An 18,513-nucleotide genomic window follows, 5' to 3' on the forward strand; every position below is an offset into this window, starting at 1 on the left:
TAATTCTTAAGCTCATCTTCCATCTCTCAATCAAGGGCAGTTGCACACTGGTTTCCTTTCTGTGTGGTTTTAGGTGATAAAATAAGGGAAGTCTCTGCCCTAATGAAGGATTGCTGTCATTATTGCGGGTATGGGCTAGTCGTGGCAGGTGCGAGCTCATGACAGAAGGATGGATTTGGTGTCTGATGAGGTTTGAACCTGGGATGCTACCCCATGGATCTTGGATTCGAGCACCTGGATCCGAGCTGGTGGTGCTGTTTGGGAGGGTGGCAGGACCTTCAGGAGGAGGTAGGGCCTCACTGAAGGAAGCGGGACACTAGACTTGAGGTTTTCTACCCCAGCCCCACGTCCTTGAGCTGTCTGCCTCACTGACTGTGAGCCTGGGATGAGACCAGTCAGCTGCCTCATGCTCCTACTTCAGGATCTCCCCCACTCCAACAGACCTTCCTTCTTGAGTTGATTTTAGTCAGGAATTTTGTTATGGAAGTGTGAGACATAGCTACATATAGCAGGGTCTATATTACCCAGTGTGATCGTGCTGGGGAGGAAGGTCCATAGAGGAAGGTGTCTGTTGACAGTGTTGGAGAAATGTGGGGAACACAGCAGCCAGCTTGACATAACATTCTCCATCTATTCAGTACAACCAATGCATCTAGAAATCGTCCACAGCCACAGCGAACCAAAACATCCTAACACAAACGAAGTCAGGACATGGTTCTAACCCTTGGCTCTCCAGAAGTGTGAGGATATACTTTCCCCAGAACACAGAGAAAGCTGCGTGTGTACCTGATACAAGTTCCCCTGAGCCTGTGATCTCCCTAAATGGTGAGTGTGTGGGGCACAGCTCTGAGAGACAAGACGGCTTGGAGCCTTCGAGTTAGCCCATACCCTTCTTGTCTGCAGAACCCAGAACTAAAGGCGGTCGCACAGCATACAAGGCCAACGCTCTGTCTACTCTGGGACAGCTGCCATTACAACGCCTGGAGTGGGGACATCAATAGCAATTTATTTGTTCGTGTTTGTGTTTGTCCGTGTGTGTGCATATACACATGTGTGTACAGGCACGTGTGTATGTAGGTCAGAATGCAATCTCTGGGGTTCCTTTTCCATTTTCATTTTAAAGACTGGGTCTTTGGCTGGCCTAGAACTCACCAAATAGGGTGGGCTAGCCTGTCAGTGAGCTCCAGGGATTCTCCGTTCCCAGACTCCCCAGTTCTGACTGTGTGTACCACAGTGCTTGGCTTTTCAATTTGGGTTCTGGGGATCAAACTCAATTTCTTTTTGCATTTCATTGACTGAGACCAACTACTTCCCAGCCCAGCTACTGGAATCTAAAGAGCACACAGCAGGCGATCCTGGTGGGCAGTGAAGAGTGAGAACCCATGGCGCAGAAGATCTTCGAACTCCCTTTAAAGTGCCCCGTTCCTTAGGAGGACGACTCGGATAACATTAAACGCGGCCACCAATCATTTTCATCACCCCTGCCAACACAAACATAGTGTTCTCACCCCTCTGCCTGAACTTCAAAGATGAACAAGTCCACAAGTGAGGGGCCATCAACACCCACTAGGATTGTATTAAACAACCACATTAACAAACAGAACAAAAACAGAAACCGGGAAGTAACGATGGCTGGCGAGGAGGTGGAGAAATGGAAGCCGAAGGTTCCCAATGCCGACAGTTTGTCAATGCCTGAAAAGTTAAGCACTGACTTGTTCGCTGACCAACCCAACGATTCTTTTTTCTATCTAACACCTATGGCTGTTAATCTTCAGTGTCAATGTACTGGATTTGGAATTACCTAAGAGACACCTATCTGTGAGACACAGCTTCTGGAGAGGTTGACCTGAGGAGAGAAAGCCCCACAACAAATGTGGGTGGCCCCGTTTCACATTCTAGGGTCTCAAGATGAATGAGTAGGAGAAGAGGAGAGAGTGAGCTAAGGACCAGCATTCATCTGGCTCAGCTTCCTGTGAGGACAACGCGCCCACGCTCCTACCACCACTCCATCGCCCTGCCTCCTTTTCCACGATGAACTGCGCTCAGGGTTGGTGAGACCCAACAACCCCTTCTTCCTTAAGCTGTTTTCCACAGGCATTTTTGTCACAGCAAACAGGATCACCGACCGGCATGATGGTGGGCTGGCCGCCAACACGGCAATACTTGGTGCCCCTCAGGGGTACGCTTGGAATAGTTAAAAGGATACATTTACATCATGCCTATTTTAATCACCAAACAGACACATCCTGGTTGGAACGCTTTGTGGGTATGAAGGTGCTTGCCGCACCAGCGTGGCAGCCCAAGTTCCATCCGGGAAAACTACGTGAATGTGTAAGGGAAGAATGGCTTCCGGGGAACACGTGTCCCCACATTCCACACGCACAGCGCACGTTCAGTCTTCGATTGGGTGGCCACAGCCCATTTCTTCATGCATTTGCCCACGGAAGGCGCCCTGCCTGCCACATCCTTCCGTAACAGTTCTAAGATCTCGGCACACAATTTCTACTCCCTTGGCCATCCTTGGTTCTGACTGTTCACTGCACTGTAAACCCCGCAGCGGGCACCAACCCGACGCTACCACTGCTTCCTTCGTGGGTACCGTGCTTCACCCTCTCTGGCGGGTCTGCAGATTCTGAAGGTGACGGATGACAACCCGGAGGACACAAAATGTTGCAGCTGGGAAGAATCTGCCTTGGAGATTCCCTTTCTACCATGGACTGGAAACGATGACGCCCTCCTTCCGCCCCCAGCCGCCCAAACGCTCACACCGGCCTCCCTAGATCAGGCAGCACCATAGACTGCCTAAGGTGCTTGTTGCTAGGGGTCCTGCCATTCAGGAAGGCCCATCGCCGTAGCCCCTGTTAGTGCCAATCTCAAGGAAAGGCTTCACAGAAGCCTTTGGGTTTACGGGAAGGAACAAGCCTTTACAAAGACAACAGTTTTATTGAAGCCAGCCTAAATCAAGTGGAGAAAGGACAGCTGTAAAAACCAGCCAAGGTAAGAATTCTCTCTGAAACAAACGTTTGTTTTAGACTCGGGGGCGGGGGCGGGTGACTCACACTTCTGTGAATGGGTAGCTGCGTTCTGACCCTCGGAAGATGAATGGTTCATTTTGAAAAGCTCAGCAAGCGCAAAAACCTACTTTCTACCTCCGTTCATTTCTGAGCGAGGCTGCAGAGCGAAGCCTGGCGATGCCTGGGTCGTTCGCAATCACCAGCCAAACTGACAATGGGCTGACCCGCTACCTGCAGCTGTTTTCAATCAGAAAGCGGAGCAATTATGGCAGCCTCTCCCGGGGCCCACATGCAGGCCCACATCAAGCCAGGGGAACAGTAAGGATGTTTGAACCAGCTCCCAGAAATCTGCAGTGTTCGTCTGCCAACTGCTCCTCTTTGCCCTGCCTGGGCATCATTAACTCCATTCGGTATTCATTCAACAATCAAAAATCTACATTCTTCCCGGATGAGCGGCGGCGTCCTCTGATCTGGGCATACTGGCACACTGACTGCACCACGTGTGGGGGGGGGGTGTCTGAGTATTTACATATTCTTCAGCTTATCTTTCAACATTGGGTCTCATGGAAGGAGGGTTGGTCCACTCTGAAACCCATAACTGTGCAGAGAAAGAGCTGCTGAAGTGATGAGCCTGTCAGAGACTAGAGGAGGACACGCCTTGCCGAATCCTTGTATTTGAGACTCACTCTGGAAACCACACGGCGAAGTGGTGGCCAGAATTACATGGCTGGCTTGGTGTTACATAAGACCTGAGCTAGCTTCCTAGCTGCTGGACTTTGGAAGTTGGTGACTTTAGGGGAATCATGCGATCCTGTACATGTTACTTTCCTCTTTAAGAAAATGGAGGTTGGGATGGAGAGGTGGCTCAGTGGTTAAGAGCACGCACTGCTCTGGCAGGGGACCTGGTCAGGTTTTGCATCCATAATGGACAGCTCACATGCCTGTAACTTCAGTCAGGGGTTCTTGTGCCCTCTTCTGGCCTCAATGGGCACTGAAGGTATGTGGTACACACACAGACAAGCAGGCAAGCACAGTAGCACATTTAAAAAGAAGAAAGAAAATGGAGACTGGCTGAGGAGACAGCTTGGTCAGCTAAGTGTCTGGCTCGCAAGCATGAGAGCCCGAGTCTCATCTTCCAGAATTCATAGTGAAACCCTGTTCTGTTGTCACACGCTTGGCAGGCAGAAGGAGCTGGATCCTGGGGGTTCACTGGTCAGCAAGCCTAATCTACTTGGTGATTTCCAGAGCCATGAGATGCTCTGCTTAATAAACAAGGCAGATGGCGCCCGAGAAACCTCAAGCCTGTGCACATGAAAGGAACACACAGAGAGATGAGCCTAAGGCCAAGCTTGAGAGGCCCATAAGAGAATGTGGGATGAGACAGTGCCCAGCACTTCTAGCAACATTCTGCTTTAATTATCAAACATCCTATTGTCTCTGTGGAGGGAATTATCTTAGAGCCAAGACGGTGTGGGTGGTTGTCCTGGCTGTCTCGATCCACCTGCTGAAAGTTAGTTTCTAGGTGCCTTAGTTTTCTCATCTCTAAAGTGGGAACAACACCCATGCTAGCCCATGCAGGCTTGTTGTAAGTTCATACATGAGAAGAGAGACTGGCCAGGGCTGGGGTGTGGCCAGGGCTGGGGTGTGGCGAGCCCCGAGGACTATTGGCAGCTGCTGTTGCCTTCCGAGAAGGGCTTTCCTCCCTCCATCCTCCACTTAGCTCCTATTTTTATCAGTGTTAAGATGTCCTCGTTGTCCGCCCAAGTTTTTCCCAAGGTAACAATGTCCATTATGAATACCAGTCAACTCTAGAAGATGCTGGGCAGAAAATCCACTAACTCAAAGGCTCCTGTCTCACTTCCCTGAAAGAGGTGCTTCAAATCTCCGTTCACACACTGCCCAGATCTTTAGAACCATCTTCTACTCACATATATACATCTACATATAATCACATGCAGATATATATATATACATACATATACTCACAGATATTTACACACATACATATAATCATACACACACATATACACACAAACATTAACTGAAATATATCCACATATACATATAACCACATACAGATATACACATACATAAATTTACTCTGTACCTCAAACCGGAATAAAACTTTGCCTAACAAATGGTCAGTTGCAACTGCATTCGGACACTAAATTCAAATGTGTCCATATTTTAAATCTGATTTTGTCTCTACTGTACCTGGGATATAAACAGAAGCTTTCAGACTTCTTTGAACATAGACCACAGAGCACAGATTTGACACAATTACTTATTATGAATTAAAATTTGTCCTTTTCCTCTTTTTCACCTTGGCATGCCCACAGTCTGTCTGGAATTTCTACAGCATTAGACAAGCACAAAATCTGGCCAGGTATTGATTGTGTTCAAGGCTTTGAGAGCAAATGGAAGATAACAAAGAATGATGCTGTGATTTAATGACGGCAATTTGAACAGGCAATCAAGTGTTCAACAAATGTAAAACAGCAGCAGCTCCTGCTCACAAGGCTCATTTCCTTTATTAGCAATGTGATCTTGGAAAACATGTAAATTGGTTCATCTTGCGTTGCTATCATAATATACCTGAGGCAGGCTACTTCTGAAGGAAAGAGGTTCATTTAGTTCACACTTGTGGAGGCTGGAAGTCGAAGGCCAGGAAGCCCCTTGGTTCAGGCCCTGGTGAAGTATTAATAGCAAAGTATGTCACAAGAGTGGGGATAGAGGTGGAAGAAGATAGCAGCTTGAAACGGGAAGTTTTACGGGTGATTCAGGGGTTAGGTCAGGTTTCTACAACTCTTTCCAGGAAACCAGCTTGCCCTTTCTGAGTTAGGGCCCTAGCTCCTCCCTCTTAAAGTCCCACACCATCTCTTAACACCATCGTCATGAGAAGCGAATCTCCACCACACGAAGCCCTGGGAGCAAAATGTCGGAACACAGTGACAGCCAATCGGCTTCCTTATCCATATATGAAAACGACAGAAGAGCATCTTTTGAGAATGCTAGGACATGAGAAGTGAGATGCTTTACTACCTCCTGTCTATCGTTTATCTCTAATCTCTGTCATTGATTGAGACTATAATTCCTAGCATAAAAATTCAAATGCATTGTCCTTTCTGAACTTCAGCCTCATAGTTCAGTTGTGGGTCAGGAGTTTCCCCCTTGGATGCTCCAACATTCCCTTATCATTCCTCTAAAACTGACAGCCACTTGAGCACTATATTTATGCTAATGGCTATGTGCCATATCCACAGGGGTGTGGCCAGAGTACTGTTTTTTGACGTGACTGTGTCACTTAGATCTCACGAGGGAGGGAGGACTTTGAGTCCCAGCATACTTGACTCCTGCCTCACTTTTCTCATTTTAGAATGGGACAAAAGCAGCCACTCTGCAGGGTCAGGTGATAAGCCAGTGAATACTGAACCCTAAGACCTTTGGTATAGTGTGCATTCAGTAAATCCTAGCTCAGAGAAACTTCGTAAAGGAAGGAATGGCTGCAAAAGAAGGGGATAGAAGAAAGGGTGAATTGGGGAGAAAAGACAGACAAAAATAGTGTGTTCTCTCATGCAGAATCTAGAATGTGTTTAGTGAGAGGAAGGGCACCGGGGGGGGGGGGGGGAGGACAATAGAGAGTCGTGAGTGAATAGGAGTTACACCAATGACAGACATGAATGAAAAGATAATGAAACCCGCTATTTTACATGCTAACTAAAAATTAAACTGCCTCTCCTATTCAGGTAGAATTACGAAAGTGCTCATTTCTTCTTCCTTCATGAGAAGACAAAGCAGGACTCAGAGTGTTCCATAAGAACTTGGTCAACAATTTCAGACTTTCCAACATCTGGTACCAAGTATTCCGTCCCGGCTTTTGTTAATATTATTTTCCCTGATTGATTTTTTTTTTCCAAGTTCTGCCTCATTCTTGAGTGTGTGGGATCGATAATTTTCTTTCTCATGATTTTTCCCCAATGGTGTGATGGGAAGGGGGATGTTTCCTATTTCTGCTCTCCTCTGTGGGCAACCCCGCTGATTCCAGGGCAGAGGCTGTATGCAGTTTAAGAAAAGAGCTGGGGTCGGGGGAGCTACCTTCAGCCAGTCACATGTGTGAACATTCCAGGCTTCTCAAGGAATTCACATTGAACTGGAAAGGGAGAAGCCTTTATGTCCGTAGAGAACAATTTTGCTTTCTTTCTTTCTCCCTCCCTTCTTTGCCTCCCTCCCTTACTACCTCCTTCTCTCTCTTCCTGCCTTCTTTTCTTGCTCCCTCATTCCCTCCCTCCCTTTATTCTTCTTTTAGACCCTCCCCCACACTTTTTGAGACAGAATCAACTCTGCTGCCAAGGCTTGACTTGAACTTGTGACAGTCTTCCTGCCTTATCCTCCAGTGAACTGGAATTACAGGAATGTGCTGTTATGCCCAGCTATTAGGGGATAATTTCTTGGAACAGGTTAATTTGACTTTCTATACAATATAAATAAGAGACTCCCATCAGATAAGTGTGTGACTGTCAAGTACACAAGTATATTTTCTCAATACAATTTTTTAAAAATCTTGTTTGATAGTCTCATTCCCCCTCCCCCCACAAAATTAGGATTTTCTTTTTTTCAACAGTTTTGCACAGTCTACATTCTCTCCATTTGGCTATGGGATGGTGGGTAGGAGGATGAAAAGCAGCCATAAGGCAGGGACTAAATCAATCAGAAACAATTGCCAGCATGGAGGATAAAATAGGAGCCCATCACACACATATTCATTCAACCACAGACAACTGCAGAACTGGGCAGAAAGCCTCTGCCTAGAGATCCAGAAAGGAACCAGGGGCTTGTGCAAGCCAGGAAGGTCCAGGTATTTAGGCGTAAATACACATGCTTTGCCTCTTCTTTCAATGACAGTGTGGAATATGACTGTTTCGATTCAATGCAAGGATTTGCAAGTTCCCTCATGCTAAATACCAGAAGGATACTACCTCACAGGGACATGGGTGGAGCCAATCAATCGAAGGTTGGGTGGACCCTAGGAAGAATGCCTCTGAGATGCTTAGAGGCTTGCTGACAGCATTACAGTCAGATGCCAGGGGCAACAGGGACTCAGGCAAGTCTTGGGTAGAGTTCTAAGGAACACGCTCATGTTAAAGGCATTATCTCAATATGGAAAGTAACTCCCAGGTAGAAACAGGATGGAAAAGTAGATAGGAAGAACGCTCTGCCAGTGGAAGACACTGTCGTTTGGTTGGTAGCTTTAAATGGCTGTGAAACTCTTAATTAAAATGACAGGTAGAGCATCCCTTACCCAAAATGCTTGGGACCATAAGTGTTGCACATTTTGCAGTTTTCAGGATTTGGGGGTATTTGCACCATACATTGGGACACCTGGGGGATGGAAACATGACAGCTGCATAGCCTGAAGGCCACCTGAGGCAGGTGTTCTACTGCACTTGGATTTTGCCCGAGAACTCACCACGTGAAGTCAGGTGTGAGTTTTCTACCTGTGTCCATAAGGTCAGCACTCAACAAGTCTAGATTTTGTAGCAGTGCAGTCTTGGGATTGCTACATTACGGATGCTCAACTGTATAGACTCGCTTTCTGTTGAACTCGAACTTGGCAAAGGGCTTGACCAGCATGCATGAAGCCCCAGGTTTAACCCCAGCTCTGTAAAAGGCGGACACAGCTGTTATCCCAGCCCCAGGGAGGAGGGGAGCAGGAGGATCAGAAGTTCAAAGTCACTCTCAGCTACATAGGGAGTTTGAGGTTAACCTGGGAAAGAGATTGTCTTTAAAAAAAAAAAATCACCATGGAAACACATTGCTGGAATGTCCCTATCTATAAATGTGTTTTCAGACTTTAAGTGAGGCTGGAAGACCCATCCTGAATGCGGGTGGCACAACTGGGGTTCTCAGACTAAACAAAGAGGAGAAAGCAGAGGGAACATCTGTACTCAGCCCTCTCTGCCTCTTACTGTGGATGAGCCATGGACACAGTCTCACGATGCTGCCCTCATTTCACGTATCTCTTAAACCTGAGCCAAAATAAATCCTGTCCCCCTCTCAGTTGCTTTTGTCAGGTGTTCTGTCACATCAACAAGACAAGTGAGCAGTACGCCTGGCTGATGGTTGATGGGAGAGTTGCTTTAATGACAAAGATCTCTGTTGTGTATGAGGAACAGTTTAACTCTAGGGCATCTGAACGCCTAAAACGGATGGGAGGCCCTCAGCCCACCCCCCTGGACTGACCCAGGCTTACTTCAGCTTGTTGAGAGCAGAATCCAGCTATGGGTGATTGCCCAGAGGCTCCTATGCTTTGCACATTGAGCCCCTACAATCTGGGGTGCTAAGTCATGGCAATTCAATCATATGGAAATTTCAGTGGTAATTTGCTGTCACCTTCCTCATCACCTCTGTGCTAGGAACACCTACTCCTAGTGACAGGTGACTCACTGGCCACTTTCCTACCATGCTATTCTAAGTTAAGACACAACAAAACAGCAGTGTCATCCCGATACAGGAACTTGGTAGGGGCGGGAGAGCCTCAAACATGGAAATGGATTTCTTTTTCTTTTCCTTTTGCATCTCCTTTCCATAAACTACTGAGTACTTCTCCCATCCCTTGGACTGGCCAACTGAACTGCTCTCTCTCTCTCTCTCTCAAATTTTCCTATAACCTCACAAATCTGTCTTTTAAGATTATCAGAGGAAAGGCCGAATCTGTCTGTTTTGCTAACAGCGTTCTGTGTGCGTGTATGTATGTGCACATGTATGTGGCTATACATGCATACATGTACAGACTGGAGGATAACCTCAGCTCTTCCCTGCCTCAGGCCCCCACCCCCACCACATTACATGATTTCTTATTATCTCTGGAACTCACCAAATAAGCCAGGCTAGCCGGGCAGTGAGCTCTAGGGATCTGTCTGCTTTTCCCTTTCCAGTGTTTTACAAGTGCCCATCACCATGTTTAATTTTGTTTTGTTTTGTTTTTCTTGGTGGGTTTCTCTTGTGTAGCCCTGGCCGTCCTGGAACTCACTCTGTAGTCCTGGCTGGCTTTGAACTCAGAGATCTGTCTCCCTATGCTTCCCTAGTGCTGGGATTAAAGGTGCAAGCCATCACACTGAGCCTGCTTTCTGTTTTTTTTTTTTTTTTTTTTTTAACATCATATATTAGTTAATTTTTCTGTCGGAGCGATAAAATTGAAAAAAGAAAAAAAAAAGAGCCATTTAAGAGAGGAAGGGTTTATTTTGTCTCAAACTTCAAGGTCATAGTCTATCACAAGGAAGTCCTGGCATCCGGAGTTTGAGGGAGCTGGTCACATTGCATCCAGCCAGGCAGCAGAGAGCAAAGACTGCCTGTGCTCTCTCTCCTCTTTGTGCAGTTTGAAACCCAAGCACGGGGCCTGATGCTACACTGTTACAGTTGGTCTCCTCACCTCCATTAACCGAGTCAAGGGAAAGTCTCAAAAGCATTTCAGTCTCCTAGCTGACTCTAGATCCTTCCAAGCTGGTCATCAACGCTAACCGCCACATTTGGTTCTGAGGACAGAACTCAGCTCCCCCTGTTTGCAAGGCAGGCACATTACCACCTTCTCGGCCCTTTATTCCTGGTAGTCCCTGAAGGCTCTGGACTCATCAACAGAGGTAAGCACAAAATTAGCCACTTTAACTAAGTAGGACTTTCCTCCTACTGACATAGGCAAAATCCAGCAAATCAAGTGCTTGAAATGCCAGTCTCTGAGGCCATGCAGTAAATCTCCAGAAGTGGTTTCTTCTTTTCTTCCCACTTCTATTTTCTGCCCACCCTGTGCAAGACATGAGCATATTTCAGACAGAAGACTTGGAGACTAAACACCGAACCAGGCCATGGGTGCCAGCCTGTTCCCAACCTGCTCTGTGACTTAAAATGCTCAAAGAGAAAGTTTTCCTGCCCTCACTTGGCTCAAAGTGGGAAAAGAGGCCATTGTTCCCTCACAGCGCATTTCAAATCACAGGAGACATGAACAGGGCTGAACTTAATCCTGGGCAGAAGCTCATTGCCGTTGGCTATGTCCTGGGAATAGTAATGTACTCTGTCCATTCATGAATCAAATTTTCAGAACCTAGAGCCAAGGTCCAAATAATTGCTAGATTATCAGTATTTCCCTACAGTATTTTTTTTTTAATTTTACTTGAGAAAAAATAGATTAAATGGCAGTCTCTCTGTTCATGTTGTGAGCTGCCAGGAGAAATATGGACACGCCTGAGACTAAAGGATCCCCTGACAAGTGAGGTGACACCAGGGCAAAGGTGCGACGTTCCAGAGGGACATCTCTCGCTATGGAGACATCTTTGGATTATTTAATATTTTCTTTGCACGAATGCTTTGCCTGAAGGTATGTATGTACACCATGTATGTACTTGGTGCTTGATATCAGAAGAGGGTGTCAGATCCCCTGGAGATGGAGCCACTTTGTAGGTCCTGGGAACTGAATCTGGGCCCCCTGCAAGAGCAGCAAGTGCACTTAACCACCGGGCCCCAATATCTGAGGTTTTTAAATCCCAGCATCCTAACTGCCTACGAACTTCCTTTGGGTTAGGTTTCTCTCCTGGGGGTGACTAAGACAGCAGGCTAATTTTCAAATTAGGCGTCTGTCAGACATTTTTGGCAAGATAAGTCTTGGGCAGACCAAGTTTTGATTGTCATTTTTTTAAAAGAACTTTTGGAAGTGTAGACAGACACGAGGTTCACGGAATTATAAATGTGTTTGTATGTGCATACGTGTTCCACAGAAAAATGACACAGAGGATATGAATGACAGAAGGAAAGAGTATAAAGTACAAGTTGGTGTGAGTGCACCACCCCTTCTATTTCTTCACCATCCATTTTTGGCCTTTTTTCCCTCTCTAATCTAGCCTGATGGTTCTCAGTCTTAATATGTACCCAAGGCTGGTCTTGAATCCCTTCTTCTTCTGCGTCCACCTCCAAAGTGCTGAGGTAACAGGCATATGCCATCATTTATTATTTTATGTGTATGTGTATGTGTGTGCCCGAGGGTTTGTGCACATTATGCCAAACCAGGTATCCACAGCAGTCAGAAGAGGGCATCTTATTCCCCAAAACCGGAGTTACATGCAGGTGTGAGCCACCACGAGGGTGCTAGGAACCAACACCAGGTCCTCTACAGGAGGGCCAGTGCCCAGCACTCTGAAATACTTGCTTCAAGCCAACATGAAGAAACCTAGAGATCTTTGGAATTAATGCAAATCCTACAGAATTTCAGCTTTGTTTATAGTTATGCCACTTATAAAAGGAAGCATCCTATAGCTAAGACTGAAGTCCAGAGAGATGATGTTTATTGCCAGGGGCCTGCAGCTTGGAAGTGTTTTCAGTAAATGAATCATCAGGTCCAGACTCACTCTTTCTCTCTCCCACTTTCACTCTGTGCTCTGTGCGGAGGACGGCAACAGTTAAATCAGCTTTCGGGTAGTTGAGACTCAGGCAGTGATGACAGTGACTGGGGAAGAGAGAGGTAGAATGAAGTAGCAAGGCCAAGGGAATGGCTTAAGTAAGCTGGGGTGACCGAGAGGCCTTGAAGCGTCCACGTAGGAATGAGAAGGGCATGGCTACTAATAAATAAATAAAATGGAAAGGATGTGATTATGAGGAAGAGGCGGCAATGACGTTTAGGATGTCAGGGGCCTGGGAAGGTGGTTCCGTTGGTCAAGTGTTTGCTGCATGAAGACCAAACTCAGATTCCCGGAATTTGCATGAGAATAACACCCAACCAGGAATGGTACCTCACCCTTGCAATCCTAGCATGGGCAAGGCAGAGCTAAGAGCATCCTCGGGGCTCTCTGGCCTGCCAATCTAGCCTAATCCAGGCCCAGGGTCTAAGGAGAAACCTACCTCAGGTAGGCATCTAGATAGCTTCTTAAATTTAAAACATGTATACATTTATGTATGTATGTATGTATGCATGCATGTATGTATGTATGTATGTATGTATGTATGTATGTATGTATGCCTATGCAAAATGTACATGTGGAGAGCAGAGTCAGTGTATCCTTTCTATCTTAGTGGGTCCTAGGGATTGAACTCAGTTGTGGCGGATGGCTGAGCCACCTCTCCAGCTGAACTTATTCAGTTTTATGAGGCTTACAGTAAAACTAGTGTCAGTACTTTTGTCTGTGAGATGAAGAAGTAAAGGGTTTATTACATAGAAAGCAGCCCTGGACCCAGGGAGAAAATTGATGCTTGGAGTGACACCTACGAAAGGCAGCAAAAAGCACTACAAGCTCCTGACTTAAGTTTGGTTAGGACAGGAAAAGATTAAAACACTATCAGCTATATTACATGCAGCTGAGAAAACTGATGAAAACATGAACTGAGACAGCACCTTACTGGACTGGCAGTTTCCAATCTCCCCTGCACAGCTTCTGTGCAGAATCTACACTGATGATCACTGGGCTGAGCTGTCTGGCCGCAACATCAGAGGACAGTTCCACGAGTCCTGCTTAGAAAGGGGGGAGGGGTGTCTTATCGCATCTTACGTGTGTTTTCCAGCCTACACACCCAATGCATACACATGTGTGTTCTTGGCGTCTAATTTTGTGTTTGCATATGTCGATGAGAGGAAATAATGTACTCTCATTGCATATTCAGCATTTGCAAATTCCCCCTGCCTGAGATTACATTGCTGAGCCTCCTGTATCATCACACAAATGCTCGGATAAACATACAGGCTTTATGCAAGTTCCCCAAGATCCAGGGAACATGACTGTGTCCTGATGGAACCCCTCTTCAACTGGTTATCATTTGAGAAAGTGCTTTAGCCAGTATCAGCTTCTCTGATGGTAACACACTGAGTGAGAAAAGAAAACCCCATGAAGTCATGCAAATTGTTAATAGTATAAGTTGCTCCTCTGAATCCATGGTTTTGAATCCTTAGATGCAACCAATCACCAAAAATATTTGTGTGTGGGCACACACACATGTTCATGTATGTATGTGCTCATGCAAGTCTCTGTGTTCCTGTGTGCACCTGCACACAGATGTCAGAAAAAAAATGTAGGCAATACTTCTTAGTTTGTTCTGAGACAAGATCTCTCACTAGCTAAGTAGGCTGGGCCAGCTGGCTCAGGAGTCCCAGAGATCCACGGGTCCCTGCCTTCCCAATGATGGGATTACAAGAACATGCCTTTATGCTAAACGTTCTTTTAAACATTTTCTTTTAAAGGTAGGCTCTAGAGATCAAACTCAAGCTCTCATGCTTGCATTGCAAGCTCTCGACTGAGCTGTCTTCCTGTATCCCCAAATGTTTTCCATTAAAAAATACACAAATATAAACATGTACAGGATTGCTTGTCACTGTTCCCTAAACAACACAATGTAACAAGTGCTAAGACAGCTTTTGCTACGTTCAGGTAATAGAAGACAAGCCAGAGGGATATTCATAGGTTAGGTTGCATAAAAACAACACAGTATTTTATACAAGAGACTCGAGTCCTTAAATTTTTATAGCCTGGAATGGGCCAGGGAGACAATCCTCTCAGCAGATGGCAACATGGATAAAGGCAATATGATTTGGGAATGTCACATATGAAGAGATCCAGGAGACACACACACACATGTACATGTATGTACCCACATGTGGACACACATGCTTCCATATGTATGCACACACATCACTTTCAGCCCTCCCTGTCTCCACTATCCCTACACAAGCCCAGCGTCCTCCTGCAAACGCACAAACTATATTCTAAGGATGAACGCACAACTATTCGAAGGCATGGACTGAAAAGCAAGAATGTGTGTTAGGTAGATGGTTCTATACAGGCATTCCCACTGAGAGGCATCAGTCGACTATCATAATCCCAGTGGGAACAGAGTGGCAGGGGGCGGTGGGGGAAGAGAAGGATGGTAGAACTTCATGTTTCATTCACATTCTGTTTTGAAACAGGATTCGGAAAGGATACCGTACCATTTGGCATTCATTATTTTGGTTCCTGCACATGGCTAATTATTTCTACAGCCCTTGTGGTCTCTTTTAAAACAAACATGTTTTGTGCATACACACCCACTTTTCGAAATATGCCTTTTATCCTCCCTTCCTAGAGCCCTGGGAAAGTAGTTGATGGATTGTCTTAAGGGCAAGAGCCTCTGGAAGTGAGTGTGGATTATATGCTAAAAATGTAACTTGCCCCTAAAACTTGTATAAACAAATCCAAGGAAAGCATGGTGCAGCATTTGGGGTATAAACAAAGTGTCTCTTAATTTCGCTTGCATATCTCTGAAAATATTTGGTACTAAATCTTAGGTCTTCTAGGCTCCCACAGTTTATTACTGTAAGACCCACAGTTCAGCTCGAATGCAAGGCACCAATGTGTGAATTCACAGCACCACCTTTTTTGGTGATAGCAACCTTGAGTGAGGGCAACCTTGAGTGAGGGCTTCTGGTACTACCACATTTGTGTTCCTGGAGTCTCAGGCATCGTTAGCTGCAAAGGTCTGGCCTTCTTGAGGCTGCTATGAAGCAGAGCCACAAGCTGACACTTTGCATAATGATATGGCGTGTGTCTGGCTCCCCATCAAGTGATCTACGAGGTCCCATAGGCCCTCTGACAGGAACTGCCTGGTCTGTTGTGCAAACAGGCTTAGTTTTTCTGATGGTCTAGCTAACACTGACCATGGTTAGTGGGTCTGCATGACTGTCAAAGCTCAACTCACCTCACAGCAAAAATCTGCAGCAGAGAGCCCATTCCTGCCTCCCTCTCATGTTTCTTGGTCTGTGATGGAGGACAAATGGGATGCCTGGCTCTTCTCCTGGGAAGATGGCTTTAGTTGCCCAGCACTGAGGATCCGGTTGCAGATGCCTAGAGCCTCCTGCCCCTAAAGCCAACAGCTCATTCCAACTTTAGGACGGAAGTGCTGTGCTATCCCACTCTATACTCTCCATTTTAGAGCGGGAGATTACTGGAAAGCAACCTGGAGAGCAGGACGAAAACTCGACCCCGGTGTCCTTACACAGACATTCCGTCCCATCCCACTCACCTCCTTCGCCTCTGCGGCCACTGCCACTGCGAGCATCACTGCATGCCCCGTCCTGTTATCATTCGCTCCCTCTACCGTGAAACAAAGGAGACACGTTACCATGGCTCCACGCTGGAGGCACCATGGAGATGCTGCTGCCAACTCTGTAGATAGATGGAAGGTCACATTGGGCCGAGGAACATTTTTGAAGCCGATCGGGCAAAGCTAAATTTGCAGATCATTTTTTCTGTCAGAGCAGAATGAGAAAGTCTTCCTCTTGTTGTACTACAGAAGGCTCTCTCTTCATATAGATTCCAGATCCAGTTTACATCCAGGCTTAAATTACAATACTTAATGTGCTATATTCACTAATGCAATCTGCTATCCGCTCACTGCTAAATCTTTGCTGAGTGGCCCCTCTGCATATAGGAAAAACCAAATAGCTACTGTCTACAGCTGAGTGTTTTCACATCCACATCTCTTTCGTACTAGTTAGCTTTTTGCAGCTGCAACAGAGACAGCAGATATCATCCACTGAAAATGAGGAAAGGTTTACGATTGGCGTACACTTCTGGATGTTCAGCAGAGGCATCCCAGTAAGCATGCTGGCTGGCTGCCATGATACTGCCAGATTAAACCAGATAACCCATTGACACGAATTGCAGGCCAAACTCCTTGCTTGCTTGCTTCTCACCCCTTTTGCCCACTCCTCTCACCTCCTTCTCCAAGCTCCTAGAAGAGCTTCCTTGGAGCAATGGATGCTTATGAGGTGTTGGCTGGCTGTTTACAGTTTACAAAACCACATACAGAAAGACTTGGAAACAGAAATCTGTTCATGCTACACTCTGGACAACCGCGATTTCTCCCTTCGCCCCAGCCCCGAGGTCGAGTTCAGCACTACATCCATACTTGGGAGGGGCAGGTGGAGTATTTGTTCCCCAAACACATCCCACGACGGTCTAATGTACCTTACAGTAACTGCTCGGTGTCTAGCATTTGCTAACTGGGGCTTTCTGCTGCCTGCTCTGTTGAAGGACAGGACACAAAACGAGAGATCGATTCAGGGTTCTGCTAAGAGTAAATAAAGTGTGGGGTGGGGCCAGGGCCAAAGTGTAACTAAGTAGAAGCTGATGCTCTTTAACACAAATCGATGTCTTTGGCCTGACCTAACCACAGGAGAAGGCAGAGTTTTCCTCCAAGTATTGATGAGCTCCCTCTGGGAGTTTTGAAGTAGAGGATCGCAGAGGCAGCCTGGCTTCCATCGTCACCATTTACAACCAGCAGCTTTCTAACACATCCTCCAGATTTACTCCCTTTCTTCCTCTCAAGCATTCTGTCCCTTCTAGACTTGCTCGCCTGTGAAATGACCTGGGGTGTGATGGGTGGAGCTCAGGAGATGTCTGTAAACATCGTGTCACACCTGGCAGCAGAGGGTGGTAAGTTTTATCAGCCAGCTTGCTGAGATGATCACCTGACCCAGAGTGAAAGCTTTGTTAAGTGGCTTTGAATACAATCCTGACTGAGATTGCTGCCTGAGTGAGCTCCCCCGGGCACCCACAGTCAGCAGCCCTGAAATGAGTGACTAGGAGAGCAGGTGCGGGCTTTTATCTTCTCTGCTCGGGGCTTACAAGGCTCTGGTTCCGTACGCTTCTGTGCCGCCGTCCATGAAAGGCAGATGCTGGCGGATGCTTGAAGAGCAATCCCCACAAGGGATTTCTTAATTTTATAGTTTATTTTGAGACAGGGGCTCAGCATGTAGCACATGCTGTCCTTGAACTAGAGATCCTCCTGCCTCAGCCTTCTGAGTGCTGGGATTATAGGCGTGTGGTACCAAATCCAGCCTGCCTCTCCATCTCTTTGTATCTGTCTCTCTCCCCTTCCTCCATCTTTCCCTCTGCAGTGCTAGGGATGGAACCCAGGACCTCACACATGGTAGGTGAGTATCCTACGACTGAGCCGCATCTTCAGACTTCTCTGCTATGACATTTTAGTTATAGTAAATATTAGCATTTGGGGGAGTGAATAAAACCCAGGCCAGACCTTAACATCCCAAATACTTCAATTATACTAAGTTCCCAAGCTGAATTGTCTACTTTGACGAAGTGTGGGGTGCCATTGCTAAAGCAACTTCAAATCAAAATTCTAGACATTTTCAGCATAGAAAAATAAGGCATTGATAGGGGACATGATGTAGATCTCTGTAATCCCAGCACTGGGGAGGCTGAGGCAGGAGGATTTTGAATTGCAGGCTAGACAGAGATACAAAATGAGATAGATATTGACTTAACAGACAGACAAACGGAGCAGCGGTTCTCAACCTTCCTAATGCTGTGACCCTTTAATACAGTTTCTCATGTGGTGGTGACCCCCCAACCCTAAAATTATTTTGTTGCTACTGTTATGAGTTGTAATGTAAATATCCGTGTTATCCAATTGTCCCTGCAAAAGGGCTACCCCCAAAGGGGTCATGACCCACAGGTTGAGAACCAGTGAG

At 46.4% G+C, this 18,513-nt stretch overlaps 1 protein-coding gene across 1 annotated transcript in view; it reads right to left on the reverse strand.

The window, feature by feature from the left end:
• Atxn1 (ataxin 1) overlaps positions 1-16,106 on the reverse strand; it is a 41,964-nt gene extending 25,858 nt beyond the window's left edge. Inside the window, exon 1 of the mRNA XM_055619296.1 lies at positions 16,041-16,106. The gene's annotated coding sequence lies outside the window, so the exon portion shown is untranslated. The remainder of the gene's footprint in view (positions 1-16,040) is intronic.
• Between the last annotated feature and the right edge of the window lie 2,407 nt (positions 16,107-18,513).

This window comes from Psammomys obesus, unplaced genomic scaffold (genome assembly GCF_907164565.1).
Source record: "Psammomys obesus unplaced genomic scaffold, mPsaObe1.curated_primary_1811, whole genome shotgun sequence".
Classification (NCBI taxonomy): domain Eukaryota; kingdom Metazoa; phylum Chordata; class Mammalia; order Rodentia; family Muridae; genus Psammomys; species Psammomys obesus.